We start from the raw sequence: 27,115 nt of genomic DNA on the forward strand, positions 1-27,115 counted from the left end.
TACTTATTTGGGGGCAGCCTGGTTCCCAAATCTAATGTGTCTAATCTATTCTTTCTAACATCCGGTGGTGGTGGTGGTTTGGTGGTTTAGTCGCTCAGTCGTGTCTGACTCTGTGCGACCCCATGGACTGTAGCCCCGCCAGGCTCCGCTGTCCACAGGATTCTCCAGGCAGGAATACTGGAGTGGGTAGCCATTCTCTTCTCCATTTCTAACATCTAATGATTTTTGAATACATGCTCTTCACCCGTTATCATCTTCCCTGCAGTGAAGTGATGCACTTGATCGGCACACAGTCTGCCAGCTCAGCTTTTTACTTATTTAGAGCAGCGGTTCCCAAGCTTCGGCGTACCCCAGGATGGTCTCCGGGGCTGATTACGTCACAGAGTTCTGGGCCCCGCCCCCCACTGCCAGCTTCTGATCCAGTAGGTCCGGGCAGAGCCTGAGAACTCACCTCTCTACCCAGTTCCCAGGTGAAGCCGGTGCTGCTGGGCTGGAGAAGGACGGTGCATCTGTAAGGAAGTTCTCCAGGCTATACCGCACAGGGACCCTGAAGAGAATCTGAGAGCATCTCACCCCGCCCCCCGCCTCCACCGTTTACAGCTGAGAAACCACGATGCAGATGAAGGAAGGTCAGGTCGGTCCAGGTCTGGGGAGCTGGGTGGGGAAGTAGCATTCAGACTTAGTCTGTTAGTTGCTTAAGTCATGTCTGACTCTTTGCAATCCCATGGACTGTAACCCGCCAGGCTCCTCTGTCCATGGGGTTTCCCAGGCAAGAATACTGGAGTGGGTTGCCGTTCTCTTCTCCAGGGGATCTTCCTGACCCAGGGATTGAACCCATGTGTCCTGCATTTCAGGCAGATTCTTTACCATCTGAGCCACCCACCAACTTAGGGGTAGGGGAAGCGCAGAGGCCTGTGGCAGCACCACCCTCCCCTCAGCCCTTCCAGAAACCACAGCCAGAGAAAAAGAAATCAGGTCTGATACGCTTGGGCCAGGACGTAGGCGACCAGCTTCCAGTCCTGTCCATCGCTAGTAGATTTCACAACCTCTATATCGGGCAAGTCACTCGTCTTGGAGCTCTGGTTTTCTCACCCCAAAATGAAGGCATTGGTCCAGCTTATTTTTAAAATCCCTTGGAATTCCAGTTTTCTCTGAGTCCACCTAAACACGACAGACCTCTGACGAAGGTATGTTGAGTGAGTAATTGGAAACATGATTGTTCGTGTTCTGTCACGGGAAAACAGAGGTGGAGCGCATGGCTTCCGTTTGGGGCGAGGAGGACCTGCATGGCTCTGGGCAGGATGTTGGAGGGTGTCTCCTTACTCGCGGGAAATCCCAGATAAAAGCAGAGGTTCCAGACTCCAGCAGCAACCCACTCCAGTACTCTTATCTGGAGAATCCCATGGACAGAGAAGCCTGGTGGGCTACAGTCCACGGGGTCACAAAGAGTCAGACATGACTGACCGACTAACGTACTTTCCAGGCTCCAAACAGTTCAGACTGAGAGAATCATTTATCCCTTTAAAGTGAGAACGTTCATCAGAGAATGAAAGGGAATCAACAAATCATGAAACTGGAACCAATAAACATAGGAAAGGAGGACCTGGGATCCAGAGCAGTGATGAAAAGTGCGGTGGAAGTGGATGGAAGCCGGTAGAAGAGGGGACGTTTCTTCCCATTCCGGGGTCTGTCCTGCACCCTGCGGGGCAGGTGGAGCCAATGGTCTCTGTGGACATTGAGAAGTTATTCTTGCAAATACTTAAACAAGAAATAAGTGAGGCTTTTGCTAAGAAGAAAGGGGCAGAGATAACTCTTCAAATCCCTTTGCTTTAGCTTTGAAACAACTACAATTTTAAAATAAATGTAAGCTGGCTATATCAATATACCTATAGATTCTTGATATTTGGAAACCACAACTTCTTAGGAAGGAAAATGCTAACTGCATTATAAAAAACCCAAGTTTTGTTTCCTTGGATAACCCTACTTCTGAAAGAGAACCAGAATTATATGTGGTGGGTCAACTTTAAGTGCTATTATGCTATTATATACACTAATATATGCTGTTTCAGACTATGGAAATGTCTGACGTCAGAAACGCAGGACACATGATCTCCTTGTGCCAAGAAGGTTCTGAAGAAGTAATATCACTAAGGCAGGCACAGCTGGTCCCCCTCCAGCATTGCCGAGGATGAAAAGCTCCACTAAAATTCCTCCACGTTTACATCTTTAAATGACAAAATGGCTTTCAAGTTCCAGTAACCGATGGAGACATTTAGACAGTAGAGCACATGCTTGCCTGTTTTTTTTTTTTTAAACTAGAATATTCAGAACATAATTTAACCTTTTTCTTGTTGACTCACCATGAATCATCATTCTGAATCAAAACCATAGAATTTTAGTACAAAAGGGTCTGTAGAGACCAGCTAGTTCCATTTCTTTCTTCTCAAGATGTTTGAGTGGAGGTGAGGTGGGAGTTAAGTGGAAAGCAGAAACGCGCTGCCAGGCAGCTGGTGTGGAAGCCCCGGCTTTGATTCTTCATCCAAGGCTGTGACCCTCCACACCCAAGGCCTGGTGCCTTCCAGATGGGGAAAAAATGAAAGAATAAAAGGGAGAATTCCCTGGTGGTCCAGTGGTTACAGCATTGGGGCTTCGCTGGTGGCTCAGATGGTAAAGCATCTGCCTGCAATGCTGGAGACCCGGGTTTGATCCCTGGGTTGGGAAGATCCTCTGGAGAAGGAAATGGCAACCCACTCCAGTACTCTTGCCTGGAAAATTCCATGGACAGAGGAGCCTGGTAGGCTACAGTCCTACCAGGGGTTGCAAAGAGCTGGACACGACTGAGCAACTTCACTTTCCTTCCCAGTGGTTACAACTCAACGCTTTCACTGCCAGGACGGGGTTCAACCCCTGGTCAGGGAACTAAGATCCTCCAAGCTGCCTGGAACATGGGGGCGGGGGGCGGGGGTTGAGGTGGGAGAAATGCAGGGGGTGGGGTTGTGGATAAAAGGAAACTTGAGGATCATCTGCACCACTTTACATGGAGCTGAGACTCAAAATGAAAGAGAAGTCCTTTCAAGTAAGAGTGAGGTCCCATGCAGTAGACAAGAATCCGCCTGCCAATGCAGGGGACACAGGCTTGATCCCTGTTCCGGGAACATTCCACATACCCCAGAGCCACTAAGCTTGTGCATCACAACTGCTAAAGTCTGAGTGCCCTAGAGTGCCTACTCCATAACTAGAGAAGCCTCTGCAATGAGAAGTCAGTTCACGCCAACTAGAGAGTAGGCCCCGCTCACTGCAACTAGAGAAAAGCCCACACAAAGGCAACGAAGACCTAGCTCAGCCAAAAATAAATAGATTAATAAATTAAAAAAGAAAAAAAAAAGAGTGAGGTCCCAGGTGGAGTTTCAGAGTATGACTTTGAAGTGGAGCAAAGCTAACAGAGAATTCTGGGGTTGAGAGCCAAGCTGTCAAACGGGGCTGCGGGAGGGAGGGGACGCTGGCCCAGGACCACCAGCTGAGATGCCCTTGGCCCCAAAGCATTAGAAGCTCAAAGAATGCTGAAGTGGGGGCACCAGAAAGACGTTAAGATCTTTCTGTGGGCGTTAAGATCTCTGACCGTGACTGGATAAAGATGAAGTATTTGCTCAGGGTCCGTGGCTGAGAGAGCATCCTTGGTTCCACAGATTCGCAATGGGTCCAGAAAGGCTGGGCTCTGGCTGGAGCAGACCACGGTCTGGGCTCCAGGCCTGTATCTGGTTGGCGGCAGGAGAGCTCACCGTCTGTGCTGAGGGCCAGTCTGTGCCCCTCTCCACTCCTGAGAGTCAGTGCCTGACTTTCTGAGGCTGGAACTTGTTTATTTGTGGGGGGTGATCTGCCAGCAGCTACAGCCGATGCTGCCACCTGCCCCCCAGTAGTGATAATGTGCTGGAAAGGAAGGAGGTTTGAGGCTCGCGCTTTGCCAGGCGGCCCTTTGCCCTCGGGGAGAAGGCTAGACTCTCCTCCTGTCCTGGATGACTCGGGGGTCGCAGGAGAACCTTTCAGAGCCAAGTCAACACCAGCCTGGTCGGAGCCTAAATCTTGCTCACCGGCCTGCCGTGCCCTCCACTCCCAGCCCAGCGAGTCCCGTGGCTGCTCTCCTCTCCTCCCGTCTCACGTAGACTTCTTTAACCAAGAAGTTCAGTCCTCTCCTGGTCCCGCAGGAGGGCAGAGCCTTGCACAGCAGCTGGGAAGAGCCCCATGGCCCCTGGTCCAGGAAGGTCTGGCTGCCCACTGCATCCCTGGGTCCATTTCCATCGCCTTCTGTGAAGTCCTTCTGAACAAGGACAAAGCCAGGGCATTCCATCTTCTTTCTGACTTATGTTCATAAACATCCTCTCTGCTTTCCTCATTCCTAAGAGAGTCCTTTGGACTGCAAGGAGATCAAACCAGTCCATCCTAAAGGAAATCAGCCCTGAATGTTCATTGGAAGGACTGATGCTGAAGCTGAAGCTCCAATACTTTGGCCACCTGATGGGAAGAACTGACTCATTGGAAAAGACCCTAATGCTGGGAAAGAATGAAAGCAGGAAAAGAATAGGATGACAGAGGATGAGATGGTTGGATGGCATCACTGACTTGATGGACAGGAGTTTAAGCAAGATCCAGGAGCTGATGATGGACAGGGAAGCCTGGTGTGCTGCAGTCCATGGGGTTGCAAAGAGTCAGACAGGACTGAGAGACTGAACTGAACTGAAACATCTGTTCAGGTGTTCTTTGGTCATCACTTCTGTCGTGACCAGAAACACCTGGAGTGTGAAGGGCAGGCTGGTCCCAGATACTTGGTTGCTATCATCGGCTCTGAGGAACTGAGTCTACAGCAGGGACCTCTCTTTGAGTGTGGGGGGTCTCCATGGAGCTCTGCAGTGTTTGCTCCTTTGAGGAAACCCACTGTGGGCTGGAGCCGGGCTGGACTCCTGGCTGGAGGCTGGGGCTCAACTGGACCCAACCTCCTCTGCCACGGGGCTTCCTTCTCTGTAGCTGAGTCTTTGGGTGTGGCTGACACAGGCCCCCAAGACCTCTTCCCCAAAGACTTCCAGCCTTGCCTTCATAGTTTCAACATCCTTCAAGTGTCTTCTGATCCTATGTTTTAAATGTAATTGTCTCCTCTTTTCTCTTTTATTAGAAAAAAAAATTTTATCTCTAGATTGTGAGCTCCTTAAAGTTAGAGATGAAAAACTTTCCTCTAAATTGTGAAAAACTTTAAAGCTATAGAAAAGGTGCAAGATAAATGTAATGAACACTCCTATACTCTTCACCTAGATTTTCCACTTGTTACTATTTTGCAACATTTTGTCTTTTTCTTTATATACGTATGCACACGTGTTACACATAATATTTATATGCTGCATATGCATTACATATGTGCATGTGTATGTATACACACACATCCTTTTTGCCAAAACTGTCTGATAGTTGTACACATCATGGCAGTTTAAACATATAGTAGGTGTTCTCCTACATAACTGCAATATAATGACAATTTTCAGAAATTGAACATTGTTTCAATGTTATGATCTAATACAATGTTTCTATGGATTTTTTTTTTTAGAAATGATGAAATTTTGCATCTTGAATCCACTCTTTTACCCATTCCTTCTTAACCAGCACCACTCAGGATTGAGCACAAGACAACAGACACAGGGGTCCCCAAATAAATGTTAGTTGAATGAATGAAGTCAGGGGTGAATGAATGAAAAGTTCTTTCGATGTGTCTTCAGACTTGAAAAAGTGTGCGACTGTGCACAGTTCATGAACTCCATGTGAGAATTACACGACCTTCAAAGCTCTTCTTATTGATCTTGGCAAAAACCCTACCCCTGCCAGGATACATATTTTGCAACTGCGGTGTTTTTCTTTTTTTTGGTCATTAGCTGGGTGATATTTAAGTTACTGATGCTTAGAGGGAGGATCTGGAAGTTGGCAAACCTGTTCAAGTGAAACACACCAGCATCTCTGTGAATCACCCCTCTTACATCCTACCGGCACCCCGACTGCTACACCACTTTCAGCTACTGAGAAGGTAAACGAGCGCCGTCAAAGAGAAAGCAGAAGGAGGACGCAGCTCCACGTTGCAGGATTTCACATCCGATACCAGAAAAGGGCAGAGCTTCGGCTGTGATGGCACGCGTGGTATGAGCGGTGATCGGCCACAAGGAGGCTTTTGTGGAAATTATTGACAGCACATCCATCGCCACAGGGCACAGCGTTCCGTGCGGCAGACTTTCCTCTCTCACATTTGAGGGAAATTGTCTACTCGTATTTGGTATCTAATAGGCCCAGCAAAAAACACTATTTAAAGAGTGCCCTTTCCGCAAGAGAATGGGTGTGAGGTGGGGGCAGTGCACACAACAGGTGCCCCCACCCTGGCTGTCCCCTCTCATGAGGCATCTGTGGCAAGGGCATCCTCACTAGGGCAGTAGGTAGACAGAGTTCAAAATCATGCCTACGTTCCATCGGAACTTAAGGGAGCTGAGCTTCAGCCTCTCCGTTCTGACAGTTTATAATTTTGCTCCCGCCCCCCCCCCCCCACTTCCTATGTGTCCTTCTAAGCCTGCAGGCATCCCAAGCTCTGCATAAAATCTCAGCAGCAAGTTATCGTTAAATATGTTCTATGGGCCCGCTCAGTCATGTCCAACTCTTTGTGACCCCATGGACTGTAGCCTGCCAGGCTCCTCTGTCTGTGGGATTCTCCAGGCAAGAATACTGGAGTGGGTTGCCATGCCCTCCTCCAGGGGATCTTCCCAACCCAGGGATCGAACCTGCATCTCCCACATTGTGGGCAGACGCTTTACCATCTGAGCCACCAGGGAAGTCATAAACAAGGGGAGCTGGGTTCTAATTGCATCTGATAGACTTTAGACGAATATTATTGCACGTCAGAAACTCAAAGCTATTAAGGAGATTCTCGTCTTCATTTTGGTCTCCTCTCCTGACCAATTTGTTTGAAAGACTAAAATTTGACTCTCGAGGGTGGAGGATGAATCTGCGAATCCTTCTCGGCTCCCAGTACTCTTCCACCCTGCGCCCAGTGTCTCTGTGCTTCGCCATCCACCCAGCGCTGCCCACGTGATGTGATGAAAGAAAGCCTCACTATTCCACATCTGGACTGTCTCTTGGTGCTCGGTTCAGGGACCCAAGTCCCCTGCTCTCTTCCAGGAACGAGCTGGCTCCCGGACAATTGCCTAGTGTCCAGGCAGGGGCCGCGTTCTTTCCAGAGGACATCTGATGTGAAGAGATCATTGTTCATTACACCAGGGGAGGTGATCTGCTAGCTCTGGGCAGGTGCTCCAATTGTGTTTGGTTTGCAAACTATAGATTTTCTTTGCTATGTGTTTCCTTCACACAGATTCTCTTTGTTTAAATTCACAGTACTACCTCTTGTTCAATAGTCCTTCAAATATCACCCTGAACAGCAATGGTGGTGGTGGGGTCACAGAGAAATACCCAAATAGTTCTTCCTTATTATATCAGTGAATAATTTCCTACAGGATATAAAAGACACTGACAACACAAATATTAGTATCTATTAGTTTGGTGGTAGAGTTATTGTTAAAATGGTGGAATTTAAAATGGGACATATTTTGGTTATTTTATAAACTGCATTACCCTGCCTTTATCTATGAAGCCCAATGATCGATTTTTTAAAGTAAGTGACAAAACATTAGTTAGAACTATCATAACCTTGGATAAGTAAAATGACAACCAGTAAAACTGTCAACTACTTGGATGAAAGGCATATTGTGTTACCCCCAGTGTGGAGGGGCAATACTGAAATTAGATAAAAGCTTTGCTGTTGTTTAGTTGCTAAGCCGTGTCTGACTCTGCAATCCCCATGGACTGTAGCCCACCAGGCTCCTCTGTCCATGGATTTCCTAGGCAAGAATACTGGATTGGGTTGCCATTTCCTACTCCAGGGGATCTTCCTGACCCAGGGATCAAACCCATGTCTCCTGCATTGCAGGTGGATTCTTTACTACTGAACCACCGGGGAAGCCAAGATAAGTTAGGGATGGGAAATTGTTGACAACATCAGCTGGTGTCTTTGGGAAACTCAGTCTCTGGTCACTGGTCTTTCACATGTTTGCTTTAGTGCACCCACGGGGAGTCACAATGTTGGATTCTGATGTATTTTTAAAAATGTGAGTTAGAGCCAGTGGACTGAACTTGATTAATTGGATGAGCAAATAATCCTGCAGCACAAACTGTTCTCCACCTGGAATGTTCCACTCATGTTGAGGTTAAGGATACAGATGAAACAAATTTCTGCATCCCTGAAGAAAGGGCTGTTCAGAAAAGAGGCCTAGAACCCCAGGCTCAGGCTCCAAGGAGGCCACTTGCCAGCTGGGCGACCTTGAGCAAGTCAGTTTCTTCAAGGGTCTCTCTCTTCCTGGGTCAGATGAAGTCACCTCATTCAGAGGGCTAGAAGAGAAAAGCAAAATGAGATTGTGCCTGTGATATTCTTAAGACTGCACCCGAGGAATATACATGTTTGCTATTAGTACTACTAACTCTAAGCAGATGTTGTTGTTTTCAAGTAAGAGGTACATTCACAAAGGTATGTGTGGATCTTTCCATTAAAAAAAGTAAGAAAGAACCAGGAAGGTCTCAAAACCTGCTTCCTCAAAGTGAAGAGAAGGCCCATTTCCTTGTTCTGTGATCTCTGTGCAGTTTTGAGAGCAGGGTCTTAGAGCTTATGCATTTGATTCTGTTTCTGGCCTGCCTACATTAGAACACAAGACAAGACTTAAGACATACAGGTATTTATTTTCCTCTGGGGAAAATGTACCCATTGACCCAAGCAGTCACTCAAGACACATTTATTAACACCTGATCAGTAACAGGTATGAACATGCTATTTAAAAAAGAAAAAAAAACTTTTTTATTTTGCATTGGGGTATAGCCAATTATCAATGTTGTGACAGTTTCAGGTAAATAGTGAAGGACTCAGTCATATATATACATGTATCCATTCTCTCCCCAAACTCCCCTCCCATCCGAGCTGCCACAGAACATTAAGCCGAGCTCCACATACTGTCAAACCCACTCATATCTGAAAGCAAAAGCTATGTTGCTGCATTAATTTTATATCAAGTCAGAATCATAGCAAACTTGCTGTCTGTGAATGTCTTTAAGAGGGTCACATGGTGGCAAGTCGTGTACCAGAACTCATTCAACTGCGAGCAACTGGAGCAACTGATTTCTTTAGGGTGGAGAATTCCAAAATGCTTACCTCTGACCCTGGCTTCTGTGGGTTTGTGCGTCTTGTCTGTTCCCTCGGGGTCTTGTCTGTTCCCTTGGGCGTGTGCTCCTGGGCTCCAGGCTACAAAGGACTCTCCTTTACATTCGAGGCTCCTGCACAGTGCCCGGTAGAGAGTGGCTTGAAGCAAATCTGAATTAAAGAAATAAAGAAGAAGGAAAAGCAAGAAGGGAACAGAGAGATGGGGTAACAAAAGGAGGGGGGCGGAATTTTACCCTCAGGTCTGGCTGTTGATCAAATTGTTACATTAGAGATGTAACAAGTTGTAACAAATTGTTACAATACAAAGCCCTGCAAGTGAAGGATGTTTCTCCTTTTGCTGGATTCCAGAAGAAGACATCTAAAGGAACAGGTCAGAGGTGCCCAAGTCAGAAGGGGCATGGGGGCAAACGTGTGCATGTCCAGCAAGAAGTCGGCAGGGCCTCTTCCAAGAAGATGGTGGAGAGTGACATTGTCCACCAGGAGATGGGGAGCGACCGAGGCATCACTGCGGACACCTGGTTCAATCCCAGTCCCGAGAATACAGCAAAGGGGACTATGTCACTGATGTTACCCCTTTAAAATCCCTTACGAGCGGATGGCCATTCTGGAGACCAGTGGATTCCTCAATTAAGTCCAATACAACGATGCTTCTTCCAGGGCTGAAATAAAACACTGCTTATCAGGCTGAGGACCAGCTGAGTAGCTGATTTGGGTTTTTCGGGCTGCGTTGTTTAAAAATAATACAATAGGGTTAGAGGGCGCCGGTACCCGCTATGGATGGAGCCTGAACCGGCATATTGCCCCACATCAATAGATTGAAACAAGCAGGCATTCTAGTAGAGTGCCAGTCGGCTTGGAATACGCCAATCCTGCCAGTCAAAAGGGAAGGAGGACAGGACTATAGGCCTGTACAAGATCTCAGGCTAGTCAACCAGGCTACTGTGACTTTACATCCCACTGTTCCAAACCCCTATACCTTACTTAGCCTCCTCCCACCGAGGACTAAAGGTTACACTTGCCTAGATCTCAAGGATGCCTTCTTCTGCATACACCTCGCCCCAGCGTCACAGCCCATCTTTGCCTTTGAATGGGAAGATCCAGTGGAGAGCACCAAACAACAGCTCATCTGAACTCCCCCACAAGGGTTTAAAAACTTCCCAGCCATCTTTGGGGAAGCCTTGGCTTCTGATCTGGACTCATTCCATCCGGAAGAGTATGGATGTCAGCTCCTACAGTAGGGGGATGACCTGCTGCTGGCTGCCTGAGACCAAGGAAAAATGCTGGAAAGGGACAAATGCACTGCTCCAGCTGTTGATGGAAGCCGGTTACTGGGTGTTGAAAAAGAAGGCACAATCTACAAAGAGGAGTTAAAGTTGCAGGTATTGTCCCTTGATCCATCACACCAGAGCAAAGAAGGCATACCACGCTGACCCGGAGGACGCCGAGTAGACCACCCAGAAGGACCCCACCGACCCACGGGAAACCAAGATCATTCTGAGGAGAAAGAAGAAAACTAGGTCCCAGACGAGCCCTCTACAGGATAGAGCTGGGTAAACGACTCCTGCTGCTCGGCCTCACCAATGCAATTCTGAACTTGGGTATGTGGGGCTATGCCCCTGTCAGTAATAGACAGACTCCCCTGGTGGGTATCGTCACTCCGTTATGGAGACTTTGACAACAGAAAGGAACCTTCCTCTCTCTCACCAACCATAACCTTTCTTTGCCCTCTGGTGTTAGAAGAAGCCATCAATGGGCCAGGGACATAGGGTTACATTTAACATGAACACCAGCCTTACGGAGATAACAAAGGCTTATACCTCATATATGAGAATTAAAGAGGAAAAGGGCTCCCTTACAAAAGGGGGACAGGCCTCCCGGTGCCTTGAGCAATACTACCAGGTCTGAGATGAATATTTCTGGATGACTCCTGAGAAAGGACAGTTGATTGCCCCTGCTACTATTTGCTAGGAAAAAAAAGAACAGAAAGTTGGATTTGGAGACCATCCCCTAGACCCAAAAGAATTGTTATTTGTCCCCTGAACTAAGTAAACAAATCTTGGAAGTTACCTATCACCCCAATCAGTCTGCTCAGTGGCCCGGTTCCGACTGGAAATATAATCCTGGAATCCGCTGGGTAGCCCCCAATGGGACCCAGTGGCTCTGTGGGCTTAACTTATGGCCATGGTTACCAGTTGTCTGGGTGCGGCGTTGCACATTAGGATTTGCTTTCGCCCATGGCAGAATTAAGCCTAGCCTACACCAGCCTCCAGTAAATCTGCCTTATCTGCATGCAAGATGGACACGATCTGTGTTCCAATGGTATGACTATCTTGCTGCCTTGTTTATACCCTCTGTAGGGATAACGGATATCATGGTTAAAGTAGAGGCTTTAACTAATTGCAATAAACAGGCCCTCTTAGACAGTACTAAAGCCATTCAAGCTTTGAACGAAGAACAGATTCAGATGAAGAAGGCAGTAATTCAAAATAGGATGGCATTAGACATACTCACAGCAGCCCAAGGAGGGACTTTGGCGAATGGTGTGTACATCCCTGACCTGTCTGAAGATGTATCTGCTGCCTTGGAGGATATGCAAAATCAAGTGAAAGCCATGTCTAATGAACTGTTGTTATAGTAATCTTGATCATACTGCTTTGTGGGCCCTGCTTCCTACAATGCCTTGTGAATTTTGTAACCCAGAGGTTGATAGCATTCTCTCATGTGGGTGGCAGGAGGGCTAAGGTACAATATATCTCAATAAATGATGCTCGTTATGGAAACTAAGAGCATCAAGAGGGGGGAATGAAGAAGGAATTCATAGGGCCTGGACTCCATCTCAGGCCTGTCTGTGCTGATCGTGCGCGGCCACCTCTCCAGTGGACTCTGAACTCTGTGCTTAGCGCCTGTGGGAATGACAATGGAAGGATAAGACCCCCCTCTGGGCAGGGGAATCTTGAAGATCACATCCAGGTTACTCATTGCCTAAGAGAAAACACACTAATCACCCCTGCCTCCGGACAGTATATATCGGAATGTAAGCACAGGCTTATCGGTTATTAACTATTTGGAATGTAACTGCAGGCTTATTGATTATTGACTGTTTGAACACATAACACGTGAATGATGGGGTTATTGTAAAAAAAAAAAAACAAACAAACAAACAAAAAAAAATAATACAATATAATCACACACACACACACACACACACACACACACACACACACACACACACACAGGCTAGAAGTGAGAATAGCAAGAGGGCAGATTCGTCACACCCACACCTCCTGAATGCAGGGACAGAGGGAGTGGCCCGAACTATATATCCTTCCATCTTCTCATGCTCCTTGAAAGCGTTAAAGCTCAGTTGTGTCCAAGTCTTTGTGACCCCATGGACCATAGCCCACCAGGCTCTTCTGCTCATGGGATTCTCCAGGTAAGAATACTGGAATGGGGTTGCCATGCCCTCCTCCAGGGGATCTTCCTGGGACAGGGATCAAATCCGGGTCTCCTGCATTGCAGGCAGAGTCTTTACCATCTGAGCTACCGGGGAAGCCCTCTCAGGCTCCTTAGCCAAGTGTAAACAGTCGATCTGGAGTCAGGTAACAGCTCACGTCCATCTGCGGATGCCCCACTGAGGGAAGCTCGGGAGCTGAGTTTGGGTTTATGCCCAAAAAAGAACTTTGCTCATCCTGGCTGACTGATGCTTTATTTCAACATTTCAAATGGGATGGGAGACACAGCTCCATAAGAAGGTGTGCTGACAACAGGAAATTCTGCAGGTGTTTGCCACCTAGGTGAAACGTGATGCACTTTTAAATACCAAAAACAGCAGTCCAATTGGTATTGTGAGAACAGTGTAGGAAAAAAGGTCATGTGGCTGAATTTTGCGCCCAAGACATCATTTGTACCTGAAATCATGATTTGCTACAAAAAATTTGGAGTAGCTGACAGAATATTTTTAGTTACATAAATAACATGCACTGTCCTTTGCAGAGAGTCTTGAGAGCAATCAGAAACTTCCCAAATGAGCTGTGACAGAGTTGAGAAACTAAAAGCTTGGGCGGGGAAAGCAGAAGCCCAGACTTGGTTATGTTGTTTTGGAGAAATTGCGCTTTTATTTTAGGTGAACGTGGGCCTTCATGACCATGCCAGACAGCACAGGCCCTCTTTATCCACAGGCAGCGGACAGCATGTGGTGGGGGATTGGGGTGGGGGTCGGTGCGCTTTTCCTGAATTGCTTTAATGGCACGATTGCCCCTGCTCTGAGGCCACGTCTCCTGTGGCTAAGAGCCCTTCCCAGTAGCTCCCCCGCCCCGAAAACCTGGTAGTTTCTCCAAAAATGGCCTTGCAGGAGCACGTCTCTCCTCAAGAATCACATGGCTGTGACCAGGTGATGTCAGCCAGACAGAACAGTCTGTGGCCATGCGTGCATGCTAAGGAGGAGAAGGGGACAGCAGAGGATGAGATGGTTGGATGGAATCACTGAACTCCATGGACATGAGTTTGAGCAAACTCTGGAAAATAATGAAGGACAGGGAAGCCCGGCGTGTTGCAGTCCACGCAATCGCAGTCACAATGGCGTAGAAACTGAACAGCAACACGTGTGCTAAGTCACTTCAGCCGTGTCCAGCTTTTGTGACCCTGTGGACTGTATCCTGCCAGGCTCCTCTACCCATGAGATTCTCCAGGCAAGAATACTGGAATGGGTTGCCATGCCCTCCTCCAGGGAATCTTCCCAACCCAGGGTCAAATCCCTGCCTCTTAGGTCTTCTGCATTGGCAGGAGGGTTCCTTTCCTCTAGGGATATCTGGGAAGCCCATTTGTCTGGATCAGTTCGGTTCAGTCATTCAGTTGTGTCTGACTCTTTGTGACCCCATGGACTGCAGCACTCCGGGCTTCCCCATCCATCACCAACTCTGGGAGCTTGCTCAAACTCATGTCCATTGAGTCGGTGATGCCATCCAGCCATCTCATCCTCTGTCACCCTCTTCTACTCCTGCTTTCAATCTTTCCCAGCATCATTCATGCATGCTAAGTGGCTTCAGTTTTGTCCAACTCTTTGCGACCCCATGGACTGTAGCCCGCCAGGCTCCTCTGTCCGTGGAATTCTCCAGACAAGAATACTGGAGTGGGTTATCGTTCTCTTCTCCAGGGGATCTTCCTGACCCAGGGATCAAACCTGTGTCTCCTGAAGCTCCTGCATTGCAGACAAATTCTTTACCACTTAGCCACCAAGGAAGCTCCATCAGCGCCTTTTCAAATGAGTCAGTTTGTCCCATCAGGTGGCCAAAGTATTGGAGTTTCAGCTTCAGCACCAGTCCTTCCAATGAACATCCAGGACTGATTTCCTTTAGGATGGACTGGTTGGATCTCTTTGCAGTCCAAGGGACTCTCAAGAGTCTTCTCCAACACCACAGTTCAAAAGCATCAATTCTTTGGTGCTCAGCTTTCTTTATGGGCCAACTCTCACATCCATACATGACTACTGGAAAAACCATAGCTTTGACTAAACAGATCTTTGTTGGCAAAGTAATCTCTCTGCTTTTTAATATGCTGTCTAGGTTTGTCATAACTTTTCTTCCAAGGAGCAAGCATCTTTTAATTTCATGGCTGTAGTCACCATCCACAGGGATTTTGGATGAAATGTTCCCTTGGTATCTCGAATTTTCTTGAAGAGATCTCTAGTCTTTCCATTCTATTGTTTCCCTCTATTTCTTTGCATTGATCACTTAGGAAAGCTTTCTTATCTCTCCTTGCTATTCTTTGGAACTCTGCATTCAGATGGATATATCTTTCCTTTTCTCCTTTGCCTTTCAGTTCTCTTCTTTTCACAGCTATTTGTAAGTCCTCCTCAGACAACCATTTTGCCTTATTGCATTTCTTTTCCTTGGGGATGGTCTTGATCCCTGTCTCTTGCACAATGTCACAAACCTCTGTCCACAGTTCTTCAGGCACTCTGTCTATCATATCTAATCTGCTGAATCTATCTGTCACTTCCACCGTATAATTGTAAGGGATTTGATTCAGATCATAACTGAATGGTCTAGTGGTTTTCCCTACTTTCTTCAATTGAAGTCTGAATTTGGCACTAAGGAGTTCATGATCTGAGCCACAGTCAGCTCCTGGTCTTGTTTTTGCTGGCTGTATAGAGCTTCTCCATCTGTGGCTGCAAAGAATATAATTAACCTGATTTCGGTGTTGACCATCTGGTGATGTCCAGGTGTAGACTCGTCTCTTGTGTCGTTGGAGGAGGGTCTGGATACACGCTTCCATTTCTTTGGATGCATGCTTTTGTTTGTCTGGATGTGCTGTGCTTAGTCACTCTTATGACCCCATTGTCTGTAGTCTGCCAGGCTCCTCTGTCCATGGGGTGCTCCAGGCAAGAATAGTGGAGTGGATTGCCATTTCCTTCTCCATTTGTCTGTATACATGCTTTCATTTCTTTATAATGTGGTTGGTCATCTTCCCTTGAGGCGTGTGGCTGAAAAGGAGAATGGATAACCCAAGAAAATCAAAGTCTCTTGAACAAAAGAGGGACTGTGGATGCTGTTGAATAGCCGATAGTGGTCACTGCAACGTTTCTTCTTTTAAAAAGGATTTAACTTCATGAACATGCCTGTTATGTTCCACTCAAGAGTCATGCTGTTTACCAGGTTTAGAAAGCATCCTGCAATTTCTAGTTAAATGCTGTTGAATAATAATGAACATTCATTTTATCGAATGTCCTTTGACACCAAATGTGATTACTTTTTGTTATAAATTTTGCTATAGTGTAATATGCTAAACTTACAGATTTATCAGTACTAATAGAGTGTCAAATTAATGAGATTAAAAACTGATTGGTTGTAGTGGGTATGCCTCAATTTGTTGTTAAAATGGTATTTACAATTCTTTAAAATGTTCATATCGAAGTTGTAATAGGTATGTAGGGATTCAGTTCTCAGGAACACATGCAGATAATTTAGCTCATATGCCCATAGTAGGATAAACCACTAGTAACTATAACTAATGGAGAAGGAAATGTCAACCCACTCCAGTATGCTTGCCTGGGAAATCTCATGGACAGAGGAGTCTGGTGGGCTACAGTCCACGGGGTCGCAAAGAGTCAGACACAACTGAAATGACTTAGCAGGCAAGCACGCACACAGCTACAACCAATGAGTATTAATGAGCGAGGCAACCAGGAAAGGAAATTCAGCAATGGACAGAGGTCTTGTGGCCTGAGAACCTACACAGACTTGTCCACTAAAGAGGAGGGCAGGAAGCCCTCGGGCACCATCACCTGGTCCGCAAGGTGAACCAGCCCTCCTGTCCGGGTCATGGTTAACTCACCCATCAGACCCATTTAGACACCTTCAAGTGAACAGAAGACCATCCAGTTGTAACAGAACCTTGAACAGGGCTGGCTTCTCTACCATCAGGGTCTCCTCATGTGGGCCGCGCTGGGCCACCCGCCCTTCACAAGAGCCCCAGGACCTACACATAAGGCTGGTCTCTGGGCCACGGTTTCTGTGGGCTTCTCTCTTTACGCTGGTGGCTCAGATGGTCAAGAATCTGCCCACCATGCGGGAGAGCCGGGTTCAATCCCTGGGTTGGGAAGATCCCCTGGAGAAGGGAATCATTACCCACGCTAGTATTCTTGCCTGGAAAATTCCATGGACAGAGGAGCCTGGTGGGCTAGAGTCCACGGAGTTGCAAAGAGTCCAACACAACTGCGTGGCTAACACTTTTACTTTCTCTCTCTTTAAGTAACAACTTTGGTTTTTCAATGAATACGATGTCTCCGTGTTATAAAACATTTAACTACTAGAGAAAAGCACAAAGAAGAAGAGAAAATATCACCCTACATCTCACCACCCACAAATGCCAGCATCACTTCTGGTGTACGCCTCACTCCAGTCATCAGTCTCTGTGAAACCTACAGATGGAAGGATCCTTGGATGTGGATATAAACGCAAATACATACGACTTCATTGTAATAAAAAGTGAGTCATGCTAGACATGCTCTTTTTCGGTTAAATATAAATTTTCATTTCATATGAAGTTGAGAGAAGAAAATTGCAGTGAAAATGAATGGACTGTTGAACTTCTATATAATTACTCCTTCAGAAGATATATTCATTCCCAAAGTTGCCTCTAGTGTTGAGGAATTACAGTAACTACAGAGAGTTCAGGCCACCTTACCTGCCTCCTGTCAAGAAGCAACAGTTAGAACTGGACATTGAACAATGGACTGGTTCAAATTGGGAAAGGAGTATATTAAGGGCTGTACATTGTCACCCTGTTCATTTAACTTATATGCAGAGTACATCATGGGAAATGCCGGGCTGGATGAAGCACAAGCTGGAATCAAGATTGCCAGAAGAAATATCAACAACCTCAGACATGCAGATGATACTACATTAATGGAAGAAAGCATAGAGGAACTAAAGAGCCTGTTGTTGAAAGTGAAAGAGTAGAGTGATAAAGTTGGCTTAAAACTCAACATTCAAAAAATGAAGATCATAGCATCCAGTTCCATCACTTCATGACAGATAGATGGGGAAACAATGGAAACAGTGACAGACTTCAATTTCTTGGGCTTCAAAATCCCTGTGGATGGTAACTGCAGCCATGAAATTAAAAGACACTTGCTTCCTGGATGAAACACTATAACAAACCTAGACAGTCTGTTAAAAACCAGACATCACTTTGCCAACAAAGTCCGTCTAGTCAAAGCTATAGTTTTTCCAGGTGTCATGTACAGATGTGAGAGTTGGACCATAAAGAAGGCTGAGTGCCAAAGAATTCATGCTTTCAAATTGTGGTGCTGAAGAAGACTCTTGAGAGTCCCTTGACAACAAGGGGATCAAACCAGTCCATCCTAAAGGAGATCAGTCTTGAATATTTATTGGAAGGACTGATGCTGAAACTCCAATACTTTGGCTACTTGATGCGAAGAGCCAACTCATTGGAAAAGACCCTGATGCTGGGAAAGATTGAAGGCAAGAGGAGAAGGGGGTGACAGAGGATGAGATGGTTGGATGGCATCGCTGACTCAATGGCATGAGTTTGAGTAAACTCTGGGAGATAGTGAAGGACAGGGAAGCCTGTTGTGCTGCAGTCCATGGGGTCACAAAGAGTCATACACAACTTGGCGAATGAGCAGCAACAATGGAGAGTTCAAGACTGCTTTCTGGCAGTTTTCAATGTTGGACAATGTGGGCTGACTCTGCTCTGAAAAGCAAGGTGAGCCACTCTTGCATATCTTCCCATCTCCCTTGCCTCACCTCCTCATTTCTTCCTTATCTGCTGTAAGTATGATACCCTGGGGCCTGCTGTTTGCTTTTTCTTCCTCTTCCTGTGGCCTTCGGCCACGGCGCCTTCCTTATCACTTAAATCACTTTTCTGCTTCTGATCAGATGACTGATTCAGAAGGAGAAAGTTTAGTCTCAAATATTGTGTAACAGAGATGCACATCTCATTTTGTACAGACAGGTTAACATGACTCAGACTCTCTTTAGTCATTGCTTTACCATCTTAAGGTATCATCTGAAGTTATTGTTTTGAGGGGGTCTATTTATTAAAAATGACTTCTTGGTAGCACAAAGAACCACAAAAAGGCATGTCTAGGTCACCATAGGGCATCAAGTAGCCGCAGAACACAGCAAGAACCACTCTTATGGAGCTCTCATCCTAGTAGTAAAGTGAAACAAAGTGAAGTCGCTCAGTCATGTCCAACTCTTTGGGCTCCTCCATCCATGGGATTTTCCAGGCAAGAGTACTGGAGTGGGTTGCCATTTCCTTCTCCAGGAGATCTTCCCCACCCGGGCATTGAACCCGGGTCTCCCACATTGTAGGCAGATGCTTTACTGTCTGAGCCACCAGGGCAGTCCATTGGCAGGTTGGTATAAACCCCCGGACAAGGTTTCTGCCCTGAGCCGTATGAGGTCACTGCGGAACCGCAGAGCAGGGCCCCTCACTAGCTTTGCGCCGGGCGTGTCATTCATTCACACAAGCACACCGCAGAGTTAGTAAAGTACAGCAGAGAACAGGTTCGCTAGGAGAACAAAGAACTAGAGCTCCAAGCGTCCTTACCTTGTCCTGAAGAATCCCGAAGCAGGCAAAAACACGATCCACCAATAAAATGTAAGCTGTGTCAGATACAAAGGCACACTACGGAGAAAAAGCAAGTTGAGGGGAGGTTGGGGCAGGGGCGGTGGTCTGGACAGTCGGGGATGGGTTGGCCGGGAATGGCTTGGCTGAGACAGGGACCCTGAGTGAGGCCCATTGGAAAGGAGGGAGCAGGTGATGGGGACTCAGATGTCATCAGGGAAAGAGGCAGTGATGACTCAACAGTGGTCAATGCACAGGACCCGTGTGAAATCACGAAATTGGAATGCCTCCATGACAAACGACCCTGAAAATAAAGTCAGCTGCTAATGCAGAGAGGCATTTCAGGACTCAGGGATTCTCAAGTACTACATGGTAAGAATCTAGGGCTTTCTATGGGTTTAGCTGATCCTCCTCTCAGGTGGTTCAGACAGGAAAGAATCTGCCTGCAATGCAGGAGACCCGGGTTAGAGCCCTGGGTTGGGAAGATTTCCCTGGAGGAGGGAATGGCAACCCACTCCACACAGTCACAAAGACTCAGACAAGACTAAGCAACTAACACTTCTCAGTGGGACAAAATCCTTGGGAGGTATCCATATTGACTGGTTTGGTTTGAGGGAGGACCAGGGGAAATTTCAGGCAGGCGCCGGAGCGCCAGGTGGTGACATTCATTAGCCAAGCCTGCTGGGCCTGCGAAAGGCTCATCCCCGGGTGCTATGTTGCTCCCCGGGCCTGGCTCCCCAAGAAGTGGTCCACAGCAGAGAGACCAGCTCATCCTCTTTACCCAAGATGGACCCAGTTTCTGAACTGACAGTCCGTGTGCAAGAACCTTCCGGGTCCTGGGCTCAGCAGGAAGGGTGGTCAGCACCCCGTAGGCAGAGAAGGGTCTGGACACCAACACTTCCCGGGGGCTGAAAGCCGAATTTCGTCTTCCCAGAGGTTCCATCCCACTGTTTCTCCCACTCTACCTTGTCCAAATCCACCTGGCAAGAGTCCTTTGCAAGAAGCAGCAGAGTATCTCTACCATGTTTCATCATCATCTGAGTCAAGTTAAGAGGAGCCTGGAGGGCTGCAGTCCATGGGGGTGGCAAAGAGTTGGACACAACTGATCGACTAAGCTTAGCAAGAGGTAACGCAAGAATTGAATTACTGATTGGAAAAATCTTCATTTCTTGACTGCACGCAATCTGGGTGGCTTAAACTCTCCTGGGAAATTAAAAATTGTTTTTCATTATAAAGTGATATTCTCACACTGCCAAGAAGTGTGGGAAGTAGAGACAAGTGAAAGTTCACAGATAATTTTATTCCCGTAGCAAACTGCATTTCATTCACTTGTTTAAACTTCATTTTTAAAAATCACTTGCAATTAGAGCACATGTACCATCTTGGTAAACTCTCTTTTCACTCACTATCACATTACAAACATTCTTCTATAGCTGCGCTGTTGTCATACCCAAACCATTTAATGACTACATGAGAAATAACAGTTTTGAATTAGATCAGGAAATTTAAAAGAAATACTTATTAACTTAATTAGCATACAGTCGATCATATTAAGTCCCGAAAAATTGTCATTTTAGAAATCTGTGGAGACGGGAAGATGCTTGTCACATACGTTTAAGTAGAAATAAGTAAGATAATTATTTCTGGATGGTGGTTTTAATTTTCCCTTTTTGTGTTTTTTACTTTCTAGAATGTGATAATAAAATAACTAGTCTGTAATAAAGACACAAGGAACACTTTACAGGGAAAAAAATTGCTGAGTGGACATTTGATGCTAAGTAGCATTCTTTAGACTTCCCTGGTGGGGCCGGTGTTTAAGAATCCACTTGCCAAGTGGTGCTGGGAAAACTGGTCAACCACTTGTAAAAGAATGAAACTAGAACACTTTCTAACACCATACACAAAAATAAACTCAAAATGGATTAAAGATCTAAATTTAAGACCAGAAACTATAAAACTCCTAGAGGAGAACATAGGCAAAACACTCTCCGACATAAATCACAGCAAGATCCTCTATGACCCACCTCCCAGAATATTGGAAATAAAAGCAAAACTAAACAAATGGGACCTAATGAAACTTAAAAGCTTTTGCACTACATAGGAAAATATAAGTAAGGTGAAAAGACAGCCCTAAGATTGGGAGAAAATAATAGCAAATGAAGAAACAGACAAAGGATTAATCTCAAAAATATACAAGCAACTCATGAAGCTCAATTCCAGAAAAATAAATGACCCAATCAAAAAATGGGCCAAAGAACTAAACAGACATTTCTCCAAAGAAGACATACAGATGGCTAACAAACACATGAAAAGATGCTCAACATCACTCATTATCAGAGAAATGCAAATCAAAACCACAATGAGGTACCATTACACGCCAGTCAGGATGGCTGCTATCCAAAAGTCTACAAGCAATAAATGCCGGAGAGGGTGTGGAGAAAAGGGAACCCTCTTACACTGTTGGTGGGAATGCAAACTAGTACAGCCGCTATGGAAAACAGTGTGGAGATTTCTTAAAAAACTGGAAATAGAACTGCCATATGACCCAGTAATCCCACTTCTGGGCATACACACCGAGGAAACCAGATCTGAAAGAGACACGTGCACCCCAATGTTCATCGCAGCACTGTTTATAATAGCCAGGACATGGAAGCAACCTAGATGCCCATCAGCAGACGAATGGATAAGGAAGCTGTGGTACATATACACCATGGAATATTACTCAGCCGTTAAAAAGAATTCATTTGAATCAGTTCTAATGAGATGGATGAAACTGGAGCCCATTATACAGAGTGAAGTAAGCCAGAAAGATAAAGAACATTACAGCATACTAACACATCTATATGGAATTTAGAAAGATGGTAACGATAACCCTATATGCAAAACAGAAAAAGAGACACAGAAGTACAGAACAGACTTTTGAACTCTGTGGGAGAAGGTGAGGGTGGGATGTTTCGAAAGAACAGCATGTATATTATCTATGGTGAAACAGATCACCAGCCCAGGTGGGATGCATGAGACAAGTACTCGGGCCTGGTGCACTGGGAAGACCCAGAGGAATCGGGTGGAGAGGGAGGTGGGAGGGGGGATCGGGATGGGGAATATGTGTAAATCTATGTCTGATTCATATCAATGTATGACAAAACCCACTGAAAAAAAAAAATAAAGGAAATCAGTTCTGAAAAAAAAAAAAAAAAGAATCCACTTGCCAATGCAGGGGTCACAGGCTTGACCCCTGGTCTGGGAAGATTCCACATGCTGCAGAACAGCCACAATGGCTGAAGCTGCTGCAATGAGAAGCCCCCGCTTCTTGCAACTGGAGAAAGCCCGTGGGCAGAGACAAAGACCCAGCGAAGCCAAAACTGAATGAATAAGTAAACAGCAACTCTCAAAAACGCCATTGAAGTCACTCTGAGTTTGGAATTAAGAAGTCAAAAATCATGAATAAAACAAATGATAGGAAGAAAATCCCGCAGTGTTTGTCTTTGCTAGTACAGTTGGAGAGTTTTCAAGATCACCCAAGGTGCAGGTGAGGTCACCCGGGCACTGGGGAGGCGGGGCGCTCAGGGGGAGAACCCTTTGAGTGCAAGTCTCAGGGACTCGAAGCTAAGGTTACCTGATCAGAGACCTGGGATTTCTGGCCTGCAAGATACACGCCTTTGTAATGGAAATTGATCGTCTGCCCAGGGATCACTGACTCTGTGACACAGCTGAGTCACTTAGCTCTGAATCTAGGCTCAACTAGTAAGCTCTTCATTGTCGTTTGATTTTCTAAGTAGATTTGCTCAGAACTTCAATATGCAATTACCTACTTGTGGAGCCAGGAATGTGGCAGGCCTGCATTGGGTATTGTGGATACAAAGGCGGGTACATTAGTTATGTTCTCCTTACAGAGATAAGTATATAGGTGAGTAAGGTTTTACACATTAAATGTTATTGTGAAACACGCATATGAGTTTGCTCAGTTGCTCAGTCCGTGAGATTCTTTGTGACACCAGGACCTGCCAGCCTCCTCTGTCCTTGGGATTTCCTAGGCAAGAATGCTGGAGTGGGTTGTCATTTCCTTCTCCTCCATCGCCATTTCCTCCTCCAGGGGATCTTCCCCTGGATAGAATCCACGTCTTCAGCTTGGCAGGCAGATTCGTTACCACTGAGCCCCCTGGGAAGCCCATGAATATGAATAAATGATAATAAATATGAATAAATATTAAAAATAATAAATCTTGGGTTCCTGGCACATGACTTCTAAAATGTTTGGAATCTCCGGAGTGATGTGTATGTTAATGAGATGACTATGGTTGGCCCTAGACAGTTTCAGGGTTGGGGGCTTGCCTAGCAAGAAAGTCAGGGCACCTTAGAGGGTTGGAACTCTTAGCCCCAACCCGAGATTTCTAAGGATGGGAGGGAGGCAGAAGGCTGGGTAAATTACTAATGGCCAATGATCTAACCAATCATGTCTACTTAAGAAACCTTCCACTAAAAAATCCTAAAGAAGTGGGTTCAGAGAGCTTCCCAGTTAGCAAACACATTGAGGAGTGAGGAGGGTGATGTATCCACAGAGGGCGTGGACACTCTGCACACCCCTGTCCCATCCCATCCCTGCCCAATGCAGCTCTTCCAGTGGCTGTTCTTGGATTTGAATTCTTTATAACAAACCAGTAGTGGGGGCTTCTCAGCTGGCTCAACAGTAAAGAATCTGTCTGCCGATGCAGGAGACCTGGGTTTGATCCCCTGGAGAAGGAAATGGCAACCCACTCCAGTATTCTTGCCTGGAGAATCCCATGGACAGAGGGCCCTGATGGGCTGCAGTCCATGGGGTAGCAAAGAGTTGGAAACGACAGAGTGACTAAACAACCGCAGCAAATAGTGGGTGAAGCAGCTTCCTCACTTCTATGAGCCACTCCAGGGAATTATTGGGTTTAAGGAGTGGGTCCTAGAAACCCCTGATTTGTAGCCAGTTGGTCGAAGTGTAAGTGGCAACCTGCGACGTGTGACTGGGGTCAGAGTTGGGGGTGGTCTTGGGAGGCTGAGCCCGTAACCTGTGGATTCTGACATGTAGTCTGGGTGGTTAGTGTCAGAATTGAACTGACTTGTCGGACACCCGGCGGTGTCTGAAGAACTGGGGAATTTGTTTGTGTTGGCAGAAGCACCACACAGCTGTGATTCAGGAAGCGGTGGAACTCTGAAAATGCAGAGGAATGGCCCTTCATGCAGACCAGGGCGGCTGGAGGAGGGTTCTGGGAGAAGCGGGTCACACGGAGACCGAAGGTTGACCAGGCAAAGCCGGGAGGGCAGGGTCGTAGTGAAATTATTCCAGGCAGATGGAAAATCAAGAGGCAAGCTTCTCATTGCAGACATAAATTGTAAATGGACACTCTAGCTTCCTCACTCTCTTATAAGTTGGGTTACTGTGAGTCTGTCTTCTGGGGTCCAGACATGTCTCCACACAGGGACAAAGTTGATTCTCAGCCTGCTGATCAGAGGATGAGATCAGGGAACACCGAGTTCCTATCGAGACAGAGCCACTAATCTGAGTGCCAAATGGATCTTCCCAGAAAACACTCCCTGCCTTGTTCTACACGATTGTTCCGACTGCAGTGAAAGATCTTAAATATTTGTGGTTGGACAGTTTACTCACAGCGGGTGATCTGAAGACAGGCCCAGCGTTGTTTTGAGACAGGGTTTTCCTTTCGCAGCTGACATAGATCCCCCCGTGGTGCAGCAGTGGCCTGGTGAGGGTGACTGGGGGCGGGACGCATGCACCTGCACACATCTGCTGTCTCACACTCACATCTGCGCGTGCTCACCTCCTCACGTGGGAGACCCTGCACAAGAGCCGCGTCTTGTCCCTTCAGGCCTTTCCAACACAGCTGGCAACTTGCCTCATAGGGACATTTCTGGGGCCTTGGTTAATCCGACACTGAAACCCACTGCCTGTCAATGCAAAATCCCTAACTCTGGGACCAGAATCACACACCTCCCTTCACGGCATCTGCAATTGATTTGCATTCATTCTGTGCTTTAGGCTTGTTTGTTTGGGGTGGGGCCAGAGGTCTCCAGTGACTGGTGCGTCTAGTATTAATAATAAGGAAGGTGTACTGAGTGTCCCTGGGGTTCAAGGCCCTGTCCTGAGGGCTTTATGTGCATTGATTCATGAAGTCCTCATACCAGCCCCTCAAGGTGGCTGCTATTACCCCAAGGTTCACGCACAGGGAAGCGATGGAGTCACTCCCCCCTGCCCCCTGCTTTTTCTGCCTTCCTTCCTAGAAACACCGTGCTTCCTCCGGGCATTTCCTGCGGGGTTTGGCCCCCAGGGGCCCTCGGGGTATGCCGCTTGCCCTGTAGGAGAGCCCCAGGAATGTCCCGTCCGCCTCGCTCAGACACGGACCCCTTGTGAAGTGAACAATGGGCAGCCACTGACACAGCATCCAAGAAATGCCGCACCGCACGCCCACACCGAGGGCAGTGCCGTCACCCAGCGCTCCTGGAAGGGCGGGGGGGGGGGGGGGGGGTCCTGTGGGCGCTTCTAGCTCGAGCTTGTCTTAAACGTCCACGTAGAAAAGTGCGCTGAGAAGGCAGGAAAGTAACCGGCGGATTTTTTAAGCTATAGTTTGCTTTTTAGAGCCCTGTCAAATTTTTTTAAAAATGTATTGAAATTTAGTTGACTTATTTAAAGATGTATTGAAATAGAGTTGGGTTATTTAAAAATTTATTGAAACATATTTATTTAAAAATGTATTGAAATACAGTTGATTTATTGTGTAAATCAACTGTATTTCAATACACTAAAAAAAAAATTTTTTTTTTAAGAGGGCTCTAAAAAAGCAAACCATAACTTTAAAAAGTCTACCAGCTGCTTATGGCAGTGAACGCCAGTATTCTTGCCTGGAGAATTCCATGGACAGAGGAGCCTGGAGCGCTGCAGCCCATGGAGTCAAACATGACCGATCGACTAGCACTCACCAGGCTGTGTTAATTTCTGTTGCACAGAAAAGCGACTCAGTTATACATATATATTCTTTTTCCTGTTCTCTCCATTATGTTCCAGGATGTTGAATATAGCTCCTCGTGCTCCACAGTAGGCCCTTGATGTTTATCCATGCCACATATGCTGGTCTGCATCTGCTAACCCCGAACTCCCAATCCTTCCCTCCCCCTCCTCTCTGAAGAGACCTTTTAAAATTTTGATGGCAGTGAAGAAAGTACCTGGTTTTAAAAAACAACCAGGAAGCTTCCCTGGTGGTCCAGTTGGGTTTAAGAATCCACCTTGCAATGCAAGAGACACAGGCTGGATCGCTGGTCTGGGAAGATCCTACATGCCACGGAGCAACGAAATCTGTGTGCCACAACCACTGAGCCCGCGCCCCGGAGCCCGGGAACTGCAACTGCTGACCCCATGTGCCGCAGCGACTGAAACCCACCGCACGGCTGGAGCCTGTGCTTCGCAGCAAAAGCCACCGCAGCCGGAAGCCTGCCCACCGCAAGGAAGAGTAGCCCTCGCTCACCGCAGCTAGAGAGAGCCAGAGCGCAGCAAGAGTGATGCACCACTGCACAGAGGTAAACAAATAAATCTTCAGAAAGAATATAAACCACCAGGATTGACCTGGAGCTCGGAGTGGAGAGCAGGACGGCCACGGGCTCACTCGGCAACCCTTTTCGGCCACGGGTAACACATCCTGGGCTACCCTCCCCCAGCTTCAGTATTTATGGACAACGTATCTTCAGAGATGGACTCAGATG

The 27,115-nt window shown here is 46.8% G+C and overlaps 1 long non-coding RNA gene across 1 annotated transcript; it reads right to left on the reverse strand.

Annotated features, from left to right (window-relative positions):
- Positions 1-6,738: 6,738 nt before the first annotated feature.
- On the reverse strand, positions 6,739-19,951 carry LOC122684519. The gene is made up of 3 exons (XR_006338072.1): positions 19,358-19,951; positions 9,272-9,430; positions 6,739-8,460 (listed from the first exon to the last, which is right to left on the reverse strand). It is a non-coding gene; the product is annotated as an uncharacterized LOC122684519 (long non-coding RNA).
- Between the last annotated feature and the right edge of the window lie 7,164 nt (positions 19,952-27,115).

This window comes from Cervus elaphus, chromosome 26 (assembly GCF_910594005.1).
Source record: "Cervus elaphus chromosome 26, mCerEla1.1, whole genome shotgun sequence".
NCBI classification, from domain to species: domain Eukaryota; kingdom Metazoa; phylum Chordata; class Mammalia; order Artiodactyla; family Cervidae; genus Cervus; species Cervus elaphus.